We start from the raw sequence: 18261 nt of genomic DNA, 5'->3' as shown, positions 1-18261 counted from the left end.
CACGTTGTGCGCTACGTGCTGAGAGCGCGAGCTGCTAGCCGCAGCCGGGCGACGTCAAAGCCGGGTGCGCGGCTCGGTCGCCTTCCTCCGCGCCTCCTCTGCCTCCTCGGCTCCTCCTCAGCTCTGCCTTCCTGTGTCAGCCCAGGAGCTCATCAGCATGGACAGCGCCGAGAGGCTCCGCGAGGCCGGCGGCATCCGGCCTCCAGCCTTCCCCGCGAGCCCCTCGCCCCCACCTCCCGGACCTGCGCGGCCGCGGATGCCAGTTAGCATTGCTGATTCCGCTGTTGGCGTCGGCACGCCGAAAGGCCGGCTACCACCTTAGACCCCGGGTAACTACAGGACACACCGTCCCCTCCCCGCCGCCCAAGGTTTCCCAGGAGCCGTTCTGCTTGACTAGAGGGCAGAACAGGCCACCACGCTTGGGAATGGCACCGTTTCTTCCCTATATCTGTTCTTTTAAAGAGAAATATGGTCATCACAGCAATGAAGGCTCTTAGGGGAAAACACCTAAGAGTTCAGAGATTAGTCTGTTTAATATGCAATGTCGCCTACGAAAGTTAACCGCTTTGAAAAATCTTTTCTCTGAAAGACAGTCTCATTGGGGCGAGCTCACCCTGATGTTGGAGGAGCTTAAGAAATTCATAGTCACAAAAGGCTCAGGAAATGCAAAGCACCTGTGATTTACACTGGAACCAGTGTAGAAATAGTTCACCTAAAATTAATCGGGGGAAAACTGGGAATATAAATAGTGGTTTGTGATTTCTGTAGCCACAATTATTAGTGCTTCCTGTGCGCAGTCCACTTTGTCGAGTATATTCTTCACTCTTCAAACAACATATGGATGGGGAAGTGATTAAAATAGCTAAAAACGTGCATTTATACATGTGTTTAAAAAAAAGTAATTGCTATGGAATATCTGGAGCATAGTATTCATTTATCCGCTCCCATAATAGACTGGTATAACACACTGCGGGTCCCTCTCTGCTCTGGCTAGGAGGGGTGAGGGGGCGGGGATGGGGGTGTTACCTCCTAGCACTAGGAAATGAATAGTCCCCATTGTTTCCACCAAGGTCCTTTCCCTCACTTAGGTGAATTATGCATATTATTTTTGCCGAGTGTGAGCTACTGTTTATGCTCAGTGTTTTCAAGTTAAGAGGAACTAATGTTGAGACGATCCCAAAGGATGCCTTAGTGTTAAGACTCCTTGTTTATGAAATGCCACTTTCACATTGATATAATTATCACTCTAGAAGCAAAACTCAATGTGTGGCATTTGTGAAGGGGAGTGAGTGGTCAGCTGAGGTCCGCTCACTGGTCAGCTGAGGGGGACTGGCTTCTGTTTCAGGATATCAGTCTTTTAGAAGTAAGTGAATTCCTGCATACTGCAGCAGTTTCCAGGGTAGTCAAGTGCAACTCCTCTCTCAGTTGGCTGCTAATAATGTGTCTTGTCCATGAGGCGTTTGCAGATTTTAGGCACTCGTGTTCTGAAATACTACTTCACCTGTATATTTGTACTGTCCTTTTTTGACTCCTATTTATGGAACCGTAGGTTATTTGATTGACTGCAGGACTCTAAATGGAAATATTTTATCATCCCCAAAAGTCAGTATATCACTTTAACAAAGGAACCCCACACTAAGTCAATATCTCTACTGGGGATGACTCTGCTTAACCTGCCACATCAGGATGGAAGCTTCAGGAACTTCGTGCCTTTATTTTCCATGTAATGCATACCTCTGCCTACGGAAGGACCAAACACCCACGGAGCCCCCAGCATTCCTGACTGAGATATTTGGAGCTTGTAGAGAGCTTAGAGAACCCAGTCATTTTATACTTTACTTTGGTTGAGGAAACAACCAGGTATAGTTACTCTGGGACAAGTCTTATCCTGGATATTGAACATTCAAAGATATACAGGACAGAATCCCTTCAAAAAAGACACGATCTAGTGGACAGGGTCACGCAGGCACCACTACTTCTGTTGACACTGTATGTGTGTGCTTAGTCGTGTCCGACTCTTAGTGACCCTATGGACTGTAGCCTGCTAGGCTCCTCAGTCCATGGGGATTCTCTGGGCAAGTATACTGGAGTGGGTTGCCATGCCCTCCCCCAGGGGATCTTCCCAACCAAGGGATCGAACCAGGTCTCCCACATTGCAGGTAGATTCTTTACAGTCTGAGCCACCAGGGAAGTCCTGACACTGTAAGTGCTATATAAAGAAACTCCCAAGGCAAATGGTGGCAGATTTTACATGCAACCGTTAATCAGGCTAAATGACAGAATAAAAATGGCATTGTACCTAATATGTTTTTTTTCCTATGAATTTACTAGATTGATTGCTTACACAATCAATTGGCCAGTTAAATCAATCATGGTTTTTGTTTGGTTCATTTCCTTAAAATCTAACAGTGTTTAGGATGCCCTGACCAAATAAGCAGGATGGATCTAGCCACACCTGAGCACCAACTACTGAAGGCCTCCAGGTGGTGAGCCTGAGCTGAGTCTAAGGAGGATCAGGGAACTGTTTTGGCAGAGAGAAGAGGAGATGCTCCAGAAGGCAGGTCTGAAGGCTGTAATGAAATCAGGACCAGCATAGTCTGTGTGGCCCAATTAGTGCACTCTTCTACACTTTAAGAATCACCAGCTTCTTGGATTTTGCATAGTGAATATGGAAATTGTATAGAACCTCAGAGGAGTCCCACACTGCATTACTGCCAGGGCCTAATACTCACTACTCTGTTCCTAACAGGAGCAACAATGGACACTTTATCATTTATGATGACAAGGCTGGGAAAATTTAGGGTCTCTCCTCTGATAGCCCTAATTACCTTAATAACCCATTAGAGTTTTATTGACTATAATTTCATTTTAAATTTCTATCTCTGTCCTCCAGTATAAGCAAGATGTTCCATCCTGGTCAGCATGAGAGAGGTAATGTAATGAAGGGAGTCACAGTTTGACACAAAATCCACTCAAGACAGTGGAACAGAAATGGGAAAAACTAAAAACTCAGGAAAAACAGGTAAGTAGGCAAAATCAGACCAACAGTAGCAAATTTGTCCTTTCTTTTTAATCTAGCCTCTTCCCACAAATACAAGGTCTTCTATATTATTTATGGTTACTCTATTGAAAGTGAAAATGTTAGTCGCTCAGTGGTGTCAGACTCTTTGCAACGCCATGGTCTGTAGACTGCCAGGCTCCTCTGTGCATGGAATTCTCCGAGCAAGAATACTGGAGTGGGTTGCCATTTCCTTCTCCAGGGTATCTTCCCAACCTAGGGAACAAACCTGGGTCTCCTGCATTGCAGGCATACTCTTTACCATCTGAGCCACCAGGGAAGTCTTTATGGCTCTTTAAATCACCCAGACTCCCATACACACTATTCCATTTTTAGCTTATAAAGTCAAACACGAATGTAAAAATCATCAGTGGTATATAGTAATGTCTGGGGAGTTGTGCATCCTGACCTATTGCTCCATTCTTTTTATACTTACTTTATTCTTCATGATCACAAATTTCTGGCTCATATCATGGCTTGTTAGGAATATAAACCACCCTGAGTCATTCCTCAGTTGGCTACATATTTGTATCCTTGGCCTGCTCCTTTAATCTTGAAAATAAATATATTTATGATATTTCCAAAGTCAGTCGAGGCAAGCTCACTGTTCTATGGCCCAGACATGTACCTGAGACCATGGAACATCACCTTCTCAACCTCTGCCCAATGGACCAGATCTCTTTAAAGTTAACCTAGAGGACAGCAAAGTTTGACTAACCCTAAATTAGAACAACTTCTGTAGGGCATAGTCTTCTATGCTAGTAAATTTTCTTTAGCCAAATGCCTATTCACTTGGTTTATTTCCTGCTACTTAGTAATAGCTTCCATCATGCAAGCTTGGAAGTCCAAGCAGCATCACATGGAATTGATTGTTTCAGATGATAGATACAATTTTCTATCAAAGACCCAGAGCATAGCATTAGGGATTCCGCACGCATCATTTCCAGGAGACAGGGTGGGTGGGGACAGTTGTTCATAAGAAGCAGAATCCAGACACTGGTGACAAGTATGAGACAAGGATTTCACTTTGGGAAACAGTATTATCCCTTGACAGGGCTTTAGTGAGAATGGGAAGGTCAATGAGAACGAGTAACTACTAATATTAGAAATAAGGCATGACATCAGATCTGCTTTGTATGGACTGAGAGAAGTCAAGGAGATGTATGACTCGAGGAAACAGCAAGGTACTCAAAGAATAATCCCTAGAAATAGTGAATCCAGGGTCCAAATAATAAAGGAGATGCCCAGGAGAGGCTGATTAGAAGAGGACTGTTTTGAGAGGATGCCAAGGTAATTTGTTGCCAGATGATGGGGCTAAGGTCTCAGGTATATTGTGGCTGCCAGTGAAGAACACTGACAAACAGAGGAAAGTTGAGGCAGAGACAGAAAACATGAAACAAGGTCTTTGAGATTCTTGATACTCTTATTATCAGCTTAAAATACCAAACTTCTGAGAGTTTTTAACTCATTTGGTAAAGAGCATTCCCTCTCATAGGCCCTTCTTCTTTCAAGACAGAAGGAAGTGTCTGCTAGTTTCTAGTTATAGACTTCTGGGATCTTGTGAAATATTCATGTTTTCTTTACAGTTTGTATCTTTAACCCATAATTAGTTTTAAAGGTCTGTCTTAATATACCATAGTCTTCTGACTTTAGTAGCTCTGCCGTAGATTTACTCTTATTCTGACATGTCTCCCTTGCACTATTATTATAATTCTGATACTATTTAGGGAACAAACCCAATGCTGATTTGTTCCAGAGCATATGTTCGGTGCGGGGGTATATAACATAGAAGGTAAAAGTCTGAGCTTTGACATCAGATTGCCTTGAGCTTGAATTTCTGATGTCAGTGTGACCTTGACATTTCCCATATCCCATACAATGAAAAGGGCAAGAGGTTACTAAGAGTTTTATATAAAGTAATACATGAGTGTTACATAGCTCAGCACCTGGCTTAAGCAATACATTATTATCATTTTGATTATTGTTAATATTTTTCATTAACATTTGTTAATTGTTGGAGACCACTAGTAATGGGCCTCCTAACTAGAATGGGCTCCATTTTGAGGTTAGCTGACAGCTTGGAACCTTTGGTTTCATAAGGATGATGAAATGTTTTTCTCTAAAAGCATTACTTCACTTGCTCTTATTCAGAGTTCATCTGTCCCATTTCTGTCCAGTCACATTGAACTCTCAAGTCTTTCCACAGTTTATCTGTAACAGTTTGGCATTTCAGTACTTAGGAATAGCTGATAAGTTGAAATTTTGAGAGTACAGTTCTACTTCAAGATTTTTTTTTTTTTGAAACTGCTGCATCCCTAGATGTATCCTTGGAGAACTCAACAGCTTAAATATTAAAGCAGAGAAGTTTCTGCTTATCACTATGCATGCTTTACTATCTTAAAAACAGATTAGTATAAGTGATGCTTACACATCTAGGTCACCAGATTAAAGACCAGGTTAAAGGTCACACATCTAGTAGACCAGATTAAAGATCAACATCAATGTTGGATTAGAAAATTTGTGGTGGAAATATAAAAAAAGCCACTGTTTCTGACAAAGAAGTGATTTGATTCAGCCATAAAGATATCAAGAACCACAAGAGAGTAGAACAAAAACTTCTCCCCAAGATTCTGTATTTGGAGCAGTTTATAGATATGTATGTAATAGGAAATAAAGGAAAGGAAATTTGTGGCATAATCAGGTGGTAGATTCAAAGTTTGTCATTACAACATTGAAATCAATATAATACCAACTTTTAATATTCTCTGTAGTTAAACTTAATCTGCAAACATGCTACTCATATCAACTAGCTATTAGAAAAACTCAAGGAAGTACAGTCTCTTCTTGATTAAAACTTAGTCTCTCTCAGATAATTACTGTATTTTCTAGGGTTTCTTTTAAATGCTCTTCTCCCTGTCCTTACCCGACTGGTGGTTGGTTCATGTTTTGTCCTGATAATAAGGAGATATCTTCTTCCATTTGGTGCTGCTCTCCTCCACTTCATCACTGGGTGTCTGCAACTTACCCTGCTGGACCCAGTGCTCTGACCCCTTTGGCTCCGAGTTATAAGGACTCAACTCCCACCTCCTGCCCACCTCAGACTTCTCCCAGACCTTTAGCCATGGGAGTATAAACCCATGATGTGCTGTCGCCACCAGGACTGTCTGGATCTGCCACCCATGACTCACGTTAGGAAATCAAATGGTGCTATTCTTCATTCTCCCTCTTCCTGAATATACTGTGTTGACATTTCTACTCATCTGTAGAAGTCCTGATTTGCACTCTACGTGGCATTGTCTTCTAAGAGTTAGGGCAAGATTCAAAAAACAAGCTTTCTATATCATGGAATTCTTAAAGTATAAGAAGGTGGCTAATCCCTGTGCTACCATGAGAGGAAAAGGAGGCCCTCAGGGACATGTAGACACGCATAGCGCTGTCTTCCAACTCCGCCTCTCTTTTTCCTTCGTCTCTCTCTATGGTCCTCCATTCTCCCTGCCTCCCGAAGGCAGAGGAGTGTTCATCTTCCTTCTAAAGGGAAAAATAGATTTCATTTCAGTCGTGCCTTCTACCTACTCTCTGGTTTATAGAATTGCTGTGGTCTGAATCTTCCAAGCTAAAGCTTAATAATTTAGAGCCTGGGTCTAGGAGTTTCCCCCCCAAACATTTTTTCTTTCAAGGGTCTGACACTTCTTTTTTCCCTGGCTTCTGCCCTTTCCCTGAAGAGATGTTCAGCTTCAATAAATATAGAATCCTGGAGCAGCAAGAATTACAGGAGGTCAGAAACAAATTGATTATGGGATAATATTTCAAAACATCAGTTATAGCTGTACAGTTTGGTCCCTTATAAATAAGTTACTAAGGGGATAGGACCAGGTGACCCTACTTGGGGCAACTCAGGAAGGCAGAATGTCACATGGAAGTTCTAAGTTCAGGAGCAGAACCAAAGGAATGCAGGGCTGGGTGGGGTGGGGAGTTTCCAGAGGGAAGATCCTTGAAGGAGGGAGAAAAAACAAAACCAAACAAAACATGTAGGTAGGAGATGGTTTCTTAGGAGATTGGAGAGACATATAACCCAGCGTGCCACCAAACTGGCAAAATAAGAGCAGTCAAGCAAATAATAATGGCTGTTGACAAGGGCATGCATGCATGCATGCTAAGTCACATCAGTCTGGTCCAACTCTTTGCGACCATATGGGCTGTAGCCCACCAGACTCCTCTGTCCACGGGATTCTCCAGGCAGGAATACTGAAGTGGGTTGCCTGCTGAGGGTTAATAAGTGAAAATACAAAATATTAATAGATGGGGGGAAGAGAAGGGACACAGGGAGATGTGGTGGGTTGATAGTGTCCCCCTAATGCGTGTCCTTCTCTGAATCTTAAAACTTGATTTTATTTGGAAATAGGGTCGTAGCAGATGTTATCAGTTAAGGTGAGGTCATGATGGAGTAGGGTGGGCCTGTCATCCAACACAACTGATGTCCTTAGTAAAAGACGTCACAGAAGTTGACAGGCCCAGGGGAGAATGCCAGATGACAGGACAGACAGAGGCAGGAGTGTTGCATCTACAAGTTAAGGGATGCCAAAAGGCCAGGGGAGAGGCGGGAACAGGTTCTCCCCCAGCATCAGAGAAAGCATGGCCCTGCCGACTCCTTGATTTCACACTTCTAGCCTCCGGAAATATCAGAGAATAAATTTCTCTTACTATACACCATCGAATTTTTGGCGCTTTGTCATAGCAGCCCTAGAAAACTAATAGAGGAACTCACATGTGTCCGTTGGGCAAGAGGCTACACAAAGGCTATTTGGCTGAAGCCTCTGGAATGTCCGTCTTAAATCCTTGCCAGTAGGAAGTATTCTTCTAAATCACTACAGGTCACACTTTCCAAGTTTGGACAAAAATAACCATAGCCTTAGTAACACATGACTTCCCATATCCGTAAACTATATTACTGACAGGAAAATGTTGTGAAAGTTAAACGGAAAGATACAGGCTATCATGGCCTTTCTCAGGGGACTAGAAAGGACCAATGGAACCTAGACTTGAAGGAGTCCTAGTCCCAAGTTGACTTTGCTTCCGCACACCCCAGAAAGAGGTGGGGAGCCTGTGCTGTTGAGAGAAAAATCTAAGTACAAGTCTACAGAGACTTGTGTGTTCCCCTGCATCTCTTTGATGACACCCTCTATGTAGCAAAAGCCTGGAAAGAGGAAACCTCCTACTTTGTCTTTTCTCTCTCTTTCTTACTTTCCTATGACCGGAAGAGGGAAATTGGCCTCTTCTTCCTGTCTATCCACCTTAAATAAAACTCACTTACAGCAGCAGTTATCAAACTTTCTTTTCTTTCCATATTTTTAAACCTCAACCCACAGCAATAAATGCATTTAATATGATGACTCAGTCTACATATACACACAAACACACACAAAATGCATCTTTTTCTCATAAAAGGTTTGCCTTTACCAGGAGTGGAGTATTTTGATGTGTTCTTCTCTATTCCATTCCATTTCATTCTCTTCCATGTTACTTTACTTTTAAAAAGTGTGGTCTGACTGTATTGAATTTCTTTTGTAACCTGTTAAGGTGTCAAGCATCATATCGAGTGCAAATGCCTGGCTTTTGACATGTTGAAGTGTTAACTTAAAAAAGGCAGTTCTCTCTTAAATTAAAGAACATATACCCTAATTCTCTTGCCCTGAGATAATAAATCTCTTGGTTAGGCTTGTGGGAAGGATGATTGTTAAAGATGTATTTTGAATGATAAACTTTTTTTTTTACCTATTTTGTATCCTATTTTTCCCCATTCAGTATAGAGTGACATTTCCATGGCAGTTATCATCTTCAGCAACAGTTTTAATGATTGAACAGCATCTCAATGTGTGAATGTGATACAATTGTTCAAATCTGTTGGACATTTGGTTTGTTTCAAAAGCTTACATTCTAATGGGAGGAGACATATATTTCATATATTGTTATTGAACAATAAACAAGCAAACAAACAAGGATAATTTTAGATTGCAATAAGTACTTTGGGCTTCCCTGATGGCTCAGTGGGTAAAGGATATACCTGCAGTGCTGGAGACACAGGAGACGCAGGTTCAATCCCTGGGTCAGGAAGATCCCTTGGAGGAAGAAATGGCAACCCATTCCAATATGCTTGCCTGGAAAACCCCGTGGACACAGGAGCCTGGCAGGTCATGGTCCATGGAATCTCAAAGGGTTGGACACTTTTTTGAGTGACTAACACTTTCACTTTCACAAATACTTAAAAAAATAAAAAAAGACAGTGTTGTGTTAGACTATGAAAGGGTTGGAGATTGGAGTAGATAATATCATTAGGAAAGTAATTTTGAGATAGACCTGAGGGGTAAAAAGCCCACCATATAAAGAGATGAGATCTACAGACAGAAAGAAAACCAAGAGTTTTTAGAGATTAATACCTTGAAGGAAGAGAAGGAAGACTTTCTGAGAAGTAATTAGGGACCAACTCTGAAGAACTCTATGTGTCAGTGGAAAGAGAAGATTTTATTCTCAGTGTAATTGAAAGCTCCTAGGAAACTCAGAGAGAAAAAGAGATAGACAAAGAGATGAGAGAGAAAGAAAGAGAGACTATCCCAAGAGACAAAGGAGCCTATATTCAACAGATATGTTGAGTTAGTTATGACTGAATCTTTCTGGGAGCTGACCATATGAACTTTACAGTCAATTTCAGAGTTCAGGAGAAAAACAATTCACATACACCCAGGAACATGAACTGTTTCTGAATTCATTAAGACTTTTTCAAGTTCTTAATACTTTTTTGGAGTTTTGGTCGTGTATGCCTTGTATACTTCTGTAAAATTGTACTTCATTACCATGAATGAGAAATTTTAAAAATTACATTTTCTAATTGGTTATTGTTGGTATGTAGGAAAGTTATTTAATTTTTGTATACTTATTTGATAACCAGCTGAAATTGCTTATTAGGTCTATTTTTCTTTTTCTTTGATTGTCTTGAGTTATCAGTTAGAGAGACAATCATCTAATCTGCTAATAATGATGATTTTGATTGCTTCTTTCCAATAGTAATGAGTCTTCACTTTTCCTGTTTTGTAAGATTCTATTGGCAGGAACTTCTGTTACAAAACTGAAAAATGTTAGTGATAACATGTTTCAGATTTTAATTAGAAGGCCTCTAGTGTTTCACAGTTTAGAATACCATTGAGTATTGATTTCAAATGGATGCATAATTCCCTGTTTAATGAAAGGCTTGTTTGTGTTATTTCTGGTTCTTGATGTTTTTCTCTCACCTAACTCACCCAGTCTGCATGGCTGATGAATTTAACCAAATAACTTTTTGGCATAAATTGTAATCATTTTGTGATTGTTTTAAACCTAAGTTTATTGTAATGATATGTTAGGGTTCTCCAGAGAAAGAACCAATAGGATGTACACAGGGAGGGATTTATTATAGGAATTGGCTCATGGGATTATGAAGAGCAAGACGTCCCTTGATCTGCTGTCTACAAGCTGGAACACAGGAAAGCCAGTGGTGTAATTCAGTCCAATTCTGAGGGCCTGAGAACCAAGAGAGATGATAATGCAAGTCCCAGTCCCAACCCCAAGGCCCTAGAACCAATAAAGCTGATACTGGAGCACAGGAGAAGGTAGATTTCCTAACTCAAGCAAAGAGGAAATTTGCCCTTCCTCTGCTTTTTCGTTCTCTTTTTTTTTTTTTTGCTTTTTCGTTCTCTTCAGGCCCTCAAAGTATTGGATGATGTCTGCCTGCACTGGCGAGGGAAATCTTTTGTTTTTTGTTTTTTTAGCCAAGTCTATGTATTCAAGTGTTAATCTCATCCAGAAACATCTTCACAAATACACCCAGAAATCATGTTTTACCAGCTATCCAGGTAAATACCAGAGATTTAGCTAAGTATCTTAGCCCAGTCAAATGACACAAAATAAACCATCACAAATGAACAATAACAATTACCATGAAGATTTGTAATATGCTGGACTTCCCAGATGGCTCAGTGGTAAATAATCTACCTGCTAATGCAAGAGAAACAGGAGACAGGGGTTCGATCCTCAGATCAGGGAGATCCCCTGGAGTAGGAAATGGCAACCCATGTCAGTATTCTTGTCTGGAAAATCCCCAGGACAGAGGAGCCTGGTGGACTTCAGTCCTTGAGGTGGCAAACCATTGCCCACGACTTTGCCACACACACAGAGACAACATGCTAAGTATTATATCATTTAGTCATAATAAAACTAGAAGAGATACCATTATCCATTTACACTTGAGGAAAGCTGAGATGTAGAGAGGCTAAAGTCATGGGAGATGTAGACTTTTGAATACAAATCTATCTAATCTAAAACCACTTTTATGAGTTTTGATGTATAATCAATTTTAACTGCTATTAATATTTATAATAGATATTCATTGAGAAATTATATAACAAACTAAATCATTTAAACTTACTAATACATTCAATCTTTGAAATTACCATACGAGGTAGAAATTATCATTATTCAATTTATAGATTAGGAAACTGAAGCACGGAGGTCTTGTTATGTTGAAATATCTCTGTGTATATTTCTGTAAGAATGTATTATGGCTTTAAATAAAGTTCTGGATTTACTAATAATTTTACTTAGAATCTTCTTGTACTTATACCCTTATTATAAGAGTATTATTACTTATACTCTTAAAATTAATCTCAAATTTCTTTTTTTATCATTAGGGTAACTTGTAATCACTAGGGTAACTGGGAAGGCTTTAATTATTACGAGCTCTAGAAGATCAGAAAAATTATTACACAAAGGCCCGTGACAGTCATCTGGACCTGCATGTTTTTGATGGGCATTTCTGTTAGTCTGTTCAATTTATGGTATCATAGTAAGTCACGTATTTCTTAACGTTTACAGTTTTATGAGTAGTGTAGTCTTAAAATGTAATATACATCTCCTCTAGATCTGTGTTTATATCAATTTTTTCAGTCTCAAAACTTAGTACTTTTAATTTCTTTGTGTGCATGTATATCAGTGTATAAGTTTTGTGAGTTTTCAAGTTTCATCTTTTATTCTCTCTTTAGTCAACCAGCTTTCAGACTTACCTGTCAATCACACTGGTTCATGGTTCCTAATTAAGTTTTATATTAGTTTTCATTTCTAATTATTCCTATCTTAGTTTACTTGAGATAATTTTGGCATTCTGATTATAGCTTCTTAGATTGGATAATTCATTTATTTTTATTCTTACCTATTTACTGATAAAAGCATTTAGATTTATACATCTTCAGTATAGAATTTGCTGTTTGTTTGTATTTTTGACATATGCTGTCTTTCCTGTTAATTTGAATATAGACTGTACTAACTGTAGTTTTGAATTATTGGTTAACTGAAAAGCTGCCAGGGAGAATTTTAAAAATAATTGCTGTGATTAGTTACCTTCCGTGCTAATTATTTCATAATGAGAAAATGTAGACTATACAATTTCTAGTTATTTTATGTTTGTTGAAATATCCCTGTGGTCTTTTAGAAGGTTTTCTTTTGGGTTACTATTTTATGGATTCTGAAATGTAATCTTCAATGTAAGGCACAAAGTTGTATACGTAGATTTTAAAGTGTAAAACGACCTTCTTAATTAGATCATTTACCTACTGTATATCCTAATGATATTTTGATACCTGCAGCGGCAATATGATTTGTCAATATCTTTACAGAGGAGAGGTCTGAGTTCAGCTTGACTTTTCACTTGCTATAGATATTTGCTTTTTCTCCCTAGGTGCATTAAATATTTTTACTTCATGTTTATGATTCACATATTTCATCAGGATGTATCTAGGTAAGGACTTTCTCCAGCAATTATACCTTAAATGTCAGTAATTCCTTTCTCACCTTTGAAATGTCTTCTCTTGCTCATGTCTTCTCTGTTTATTCTGGCTATATTCTTTAGGGAACAACTACACTTTGATCTATGTTTACTCTTTGCTCTCTCTCAATATATGCATTTCATATATCCAAGATTTATAGCATATGTGTACATTCATTTTCTCTTATTAGTTCAAATTTGTTATTTTTGTCTGTGTTTTTAGAAAGCTTCACATGCTTCTGATCCATATCACTGCTTTGATTGCCCACAGCAGTGGATATCCACACCAGAGTCAAATGGAAACTTTATCATTAATTTATAATCGTCATTGAAGTCTTTTGATAATACATTTATTGATTTCTTTACCTCATCCTATTTCCTCTTATGCCTCCCCTGACAATTAATGTTAATATTAGCCGCTCAGTCATGCCCGACTCTTTGCAACCCCATGGACTGCAGCCCAGCAGGCTCCTCTGTCCATGAGATTTTCCAGGCAAGGATACTGGAGTGGGTTGCCATTTCCTTCTCCAGGGGATCTTCCTAACCCAGGGATCGAACCCGGGTCTCCTGTACTGCAGACAGATTCTTTACTGACTGAGCTACAAAGGGTCTACAAAACTTGTCAAATAAGTAATTGTGATTTTCTTCTAGATATCACAATAAATTATTGTCGAAGATGTACTCTCTCCATCCATTCCCTTTCTCTTTTGCTGCAATAATTTTTTTATTAGTCCAATGATGATTATTTTTCTATTTAACAAACATTTAGATTTATCAGGATTTAAATTTTGTTATTAGAAAATATGGATTGTCTTGGGTCCTACTCTCTCTCTACTTGAGTAATGGTGAAATTCTCTCTTCTGAGAGTCATAGTACAGAGTAGACTGATACAGCCTTTACAAGGAACAGGCCATGTAATTCTTTAATACTTCAGGTATTTTTCTATTACTTGCATATCTGGTTCTAACCCAAGATAGTAGGTGAATATTATAATTCCCAGCATGCTGCAACAGGATTTGTTATATCTGTCCCTTCTTCAGTGTTCAGTTGTAGAGCTATATTTTCCAGAATGTGTGCACTGTGATGGCTTCTCAGCAAATGGCACCTGAAATGTACCATTTAGTTGGGGAATGTACAAAGCGTATCCCTTATTTTTTTTCTTAGTTAATCACTTGACTATAGTTAAAGATTAAATCCAGAGTAGATTTCTTCTTTTCTTTTTTTTTCTTTCCTCAAACTGCTTCTCTTTATGTCAATGACTTCACTGCAGATGGTGACTGTAGCCATGAAATTAAAAGACCCTTGCTCCTTGGAAGAAAAGTTATGACCAAACTAGACAGCTTATTAAAAAGCAGAGACATTAATTTGACAACAAAGATCCGTCTAGTCAAATCTATGGTTTTTCTAGTAGTCATGTATGGATGTGAGAGTTGGACTATAAAGAAAGCTGAGTGGTGAAGAATTGATGCTTTTGAACTGTGGTGTTGGAGAAGACCCTTGAGAGTCCCTTGGACTGCAAGGAGATCCAACCTGTACATCCTAAGGGAAATCAGTCCTGAATATTTATTGGAAGGACTGATGCTGAAACTGAAACTCCAATACTTTGGACACTTGATGCGAAGAACTGACTCATTTGAAAGATGCTGGGAAAGATTGAAGGTGGGAGGAGAAGGGGACAACAGAGGATGAGATGGTTGGATGTCATCACCAACTCAATGGACGTGAGTTTGAGTAAACTCCGGGAGTTGGTGATGGACAGGGAGGCCTGGCGTGCTGAGGTCCATGGGGTTGCAAAGAGTCGGACACAACTGAGTGACTGAACTGAACTGAACTGAATGACTTCCAGATTCTAGCCTAAGGTTAAGTGTCTGTCTTACTTACCTATTAATTTTTAACTTTTTCCACATTTTTTCCATACAGAGGGCTGCATTAATGGTCTATTAGCCACATATCGTTTAAATGGTTATCACACTTACTTTTCTAGAGTTATTTTATTTGTAGTTTTATTTATATATTTTTAACCATGCTGAGTTGCTGCATGTGGTTTTTCTTTAGTTGCCGTGAGTGGGTGCTCCTCTTCATTGCGGTGTTTAGGTTTCTCATTGCAGTGGCTTCTCTTGTTGAAGAGCATAGACTCTAGGCTTCAGTAGTTGCCATTGTGGGCTCTAGAGCACAGGTCCAAGAGTTGTGGCATTCAAGCTCAGTTACTCTGTGGCATGTGGGGGATCTTCCTGGACCAGAGATCAAACCTGTGTTTCCTGCATTGGCAGGCAGATTCTTTACCACTGAGCAACCAGGGAAGCCCCTAGAGTTATTTTAGATTAAGTTATTTATTCTCTTTACTTCCATTCTGTAGACAACCCAAAATAAGTGGTATCATTCTTCATGTTGATACTTGGTAGCTATAAAGAACTTTCCATGGTTTTTATTATTTAGTTTTTTTTTTTTAAATTCTGTTAAGCTGTCCTTATTGTTTACTAGGAATCTATAAAGAGAATGATGGAACCACTGGTGAAATCTTTTATAATACAGATCTCACTCTAGAGCAATAGAAATGAAACTGAGATGGATTCAACACATGTCATCAGTGTTGAAAATAAGAGAATTCTTGTTTCAGAATCCTAGAGAAAATGCTCAGAACCATGAGGGATACAAAGTTCTTGTACCCTATATGTTATACATTCCTATTTTATCTATTATCAACTCTATATGAAAGGAAAGGGATCTAAAGCACAAACTATTGATTACAAGTCATTCGATGGGTAGTCAACATTCAGAAAACTAAGATCATGGCATCTGGTCCCGTCACTTCATGGCAAATAGATGGGGAAACAGTGGAAACAGTGGCTGACTTTATTTTTCTGGGCTCCAAAATCACTGCAGATGGTGACTGCAGCCATGAAATTAAAAGACGCCTACTCCTTGGAAGGAAAGTTATAACTAACCTAGACAGCATATTAAAAAGTAGAGACATTACTTTGTCAACAAAGGTCCATCTAGGCAAGGCTATGGTTTTTCCAGCAGTCATGTATGGATGTGAGAGTTGGACTAAAGAAAGCTGAGCACCAAAGAACTGATGTTTTTAAACTGTGGTGTTGGAGAAGACTCTTGAAAGTCCCTTGGACTGCAAGGAGATCCAACCAGTCCATCTTAAAGGAGATGGGTGTTCATTGGAAGAACTGATTGGAGAGTTGAAGCTGAAACTCCAATACTTTGGCCACCTGATGCGAAGAGCTGACTCACTGGAAAAGACCCTGATGCTGGAAAAGATTGAGGGCAGAAGGAGAAGGGGACAACAGAGGATGAGATGGTTGGATGGCATCACCGACACAATGGACATGGGTTTGGGTGGACTCCAGGAGTTGGTGATGGACAGGAGGCCTGACGTGCTGTGGTTGATGGGGTCACAAAGAGTCGGACATGACCGAGTGACTGAACTGAACTGAACTGAACTAAATATTCGTTCATTTTAAACATTTGTTCATTTTAGAGTGAAAGTGTTGGTCGCTCAGTCCTATCCAACTCTGCGATTCCACTGACTATATAGCCCACTAGTCTCCTCTGTCTATGGAATTCTCCAGGCAAGAATTCTGGAGTGAGTTGCCATTTCCTTCTCCCAACCCAGGGATCAAACCCAGGTCTCCTGCACTGCAGGCAAATTCTTTACCATCTGAGCCACCAGGGTAGCCCTTGTTCATTTTTAGTATTTGTTGAATCCATAAATAGGAAAGTGGCCAAGACAGTAAAGAATTCTTCCTGCAACATGGGAGACCTGGATTCGATCCCTGGGTTGGGAAGATCCCCTGGAGAAGGGAATGGCAACCCAGTCCAGTATTCTTGCCTGGAGAATTCCATGGAGAGAGGAGCCTGATGGGCTACAGTCTGTGAGGTCGCAAAGAGTCAGACATGCCTGAGTGACTAACACGTCAAGTAGCAATTGTATGAGGCTCTGGCCTTACTCTCTTGGTCCACTCTGGAGGTCACCTGTGTTTTTAATAAAGAATTCATGGAATACAAAAATCGTTTCCCACCTCAAGCACTTCAGTGTGAGGGTATTTGCTAGCTGTAGAAAAATAGTAGGTCAAGGAGCAGGCCAGAAATTCACAGGAATTAATGCCCACAGAAACAAACTTCCAACTATAAAAATGCCTCGGCTTCCTCATTCCTTGGTGGAAAAGTTCTCTCAGCAGATAGCAAGTCTGAACCCCAGGTGCCCACAGTAGTGTTCATTCATTACTGCATCATGTGTTGGCTGTCCTCCTTCTCTGACCTTCCTTTCCTAATCCTATTTCTTCCTAGGACCTGGTTCTGCTTTGGAGGGAACCCCATCAAAGATAGGAGGAAAGTCCCAGAGGGTATACTTGCAACGCATATTAGGGCGACAATCAATCAATGCATATAGTGCAAGTGGTAATTTTTAGAAATGGATTCTATCCAAGCAAACACTTCAACAAAATATAGCTCCAAGCCACTGTTTTACTCAGTTATAATAGTGCTAGTTTTCCATGTAAAAGTTTCAAGAAGTCAACAGTGGTTGCTGAATCAGCTATCTGCCTTGTATCATTTTACTTCATTTTGAAAATCTTTTTATTTTGAAAATTTAAAAATCTCGGAATTCTAAATGTAAAATATAAAAATTCACATGTACTGTCATCCAATATCTTTTTTAGTGTCTTTTAACTTATTTTAAAATAATAATTCCACATATTTAACATGTACAACATGATTATTTGATATACATGTACATAGTGATAGATTACTACAGTCAAACGAACATCTTACTTCTTCACATAGTTACCATGTTTTTGTATCATGAGGGCACCTATAATCTACTTGCTTAAGCAAATTTCCCATATTTGATACAGTATTATTGATGATAGTCATCATGTCTAAACATTAGAGCTCTAGACTTACTCGTCCTACTTAACTACGATATTGTACACTTTGACAAATATCTATCTATTTCCCTGGCCTTCTGCTCCTGCTGACCACAGTTCTTCTTTCTGTTTCTATGGATTTGATTTTTCTAGATTCCACACAAGTGAGGTCATGCATATTTTTTCTTTATGTGTCTAGCTTGTTTCATTTAGCATAATGTCCTCTGGGGTTGTTGTAAATGGCAGGATCTGCTTCTTTTTTAAGATTGAATAATATTCTGCTATATATATCCAGTCATCCTTTCATGGGCATTTAGGTCATTTCCATATCTTGGCTATTGTGAATAATATTGATAAATATTCATATTTACTATACTTTTACATATCCTATCTTATTTATTTTTTTGTTTTTTAAGATCTTCATAGATTGTAATATGCACACAAAAAATGCCCATTCTAAATTTATAGCAAAATGAATT

The sequence above is a fragment of the Cervus canadensis genome, chromosome 6, assembly GCF_019320065.1.
Source record: "Cervus canadensis isolate Bull #8, Minnesota chromosome 6, ASM1932006v1, whole genome shotgun sequence".
Taxonomy (NCBI): Eukaryota; Metazoa; Chordata; class Mammalia; order Artiodactyla; family Cervidae; genus Cervus; species Cervus canadensis.
Note: the sequence above shows the minus strand (reverse complement) of the source record.